Consider the following 1,715-nt stretch of genomic DNA (forward strand, 5'->3'; position numbering starts at 1 on the left):
ACTCCGACAATTTTTGTGCAGCGACACGACTTGAATGCACCGGAGCGTAGTCATGGTGAAAAATCACATTATTTTTTGCCAAACCTGGACTTTTTCAGCTATTGCCGCCTGTAACTGATCCAAAAGTGATGCGTAGTATGCTCCAGTTATAGTTTTTCCCTTGGCCAGGTAGGCAATTAAAAGTATCCCTTTGCGTCCCAAAACACAGACGCCATCACCTTTCCAGCAGACGGAATGCATATGGCTTTCTTTGGAGTTGGCTCACCATGACCAGCCCATTGTTTCGACTGATGTTTCGTCTCCGGGATGTAGTGATGGATCCAGGTTCCATCCATAGTAACAAAACGGCGAATAAAATCTGTTGGATTTTTTTAAACACCTGCAAATCTTCATCAGATGTTCACATGCGAATACGCATTTGTTCTGGAGTCAGTAATCGCGGCACTTACTTTACACAAAGCTTTTTCTTGTGCATATCGTCGTGTAAAATAAAATGCACCCGCTCAGAAGAGATGTTTGTGGCTTCAGCTAATTCGCGTATTTTCAATCTTCGGTCGGCTAAAACTAAATCATGGATTTTATCGATGATTTCGGGTAAAAGTGCGGTTTTCGGGACTCCAGGGCGAGGTGCATCTTTAATGCATGTCCTGCCTCGCTTAAACTCATTTACGCAAAGTCAAATCGTTCCCTAGGAAGGACACGAACTACCCAACGTAGGTAAAATCCTTTTATTGATTTGTTTCACAGTTTTGCCTTCCAAAAAAAGAACTGAAAAACTCCACGAATTCCAATTTTCTCCATTTTCCCGCGTAACTCAGACCAGTTTTGTTTGAACTACTGTCAAATGTCAAATTCCTGCCAAAAATGACATGACGCCACATATTAAATATGTTTAATTACTAAACTAAATCAATACATACAGAGTTGACGCCAACGCCATCTATACGTAGGCGAAACAAGTTACTTCTCAAATTACCCTCGTACCTAGCTAGAGGGAAGGGATCTGTTTCTGTTACCGACAGTTGTACGTCACCGTTTTGTATTTATATGTATTTGTAATTGCTATGTGCGGAGATCGTTGTGGGGACAGGGGAATTAGGATGGAATACCTATTGTAGAACCGAATTACCTACGTACAGGTATTAGATTAGGTAGACTAATTTCGTTCGTCATTATGGCATTTAAAGAGGCATTAAGTTTGGAAAAACATTTACTTAGACATTTTTTTACCTGACTGTGTTTATAACAATATAAATTAACCAGGCGGAGTAGAACGAAGAAGAACCGATACTTAATCGAAAAATTAGTTTACAAAAGATAGGTTTTAGATTCAGATATATGGTTAATACTTTTCCATGAAACGATATACTTACTCCCAGGTATTCTAATACTATTCGAGAAATGGGCCCCTGGTCATACGCAAATAACAAGTATGTCTTGTATTCCAGAATATTAAGGATATGTACTCGAGTCTAATTTCCGCATCTGCTTAAACTGAAGAATATCTACTTAAAAAACTTAAACAGCTCCGTGTGTACTGTGTGTATCAAAACTGGGAACAAAGAAGACAATTTAGAACCTAAATCTGAGTAGGTATGATCTTTTTTAACTAGATAGGTAATATGTATGGGTACATTACACATATATACATATATACATTGAATTTGCATAATTATTTTTTAGGCTTCGGCCATATTACATAACCTGCAAGTTCG

The sequence above is a fragment of the Cydia amplana genome, chromosome Z (assembly GCF_948474715.1).
Source record: "Cydia amplana chromosome Z, ilCydAmpl1.1, whole genome shotgun sequence".
Lineage (NCBI taxonomy): Eukaryota > Metazoa > Arthropoda > Insecta > Lepidoptera > Tortricidae > Cydia > Cydia amplana.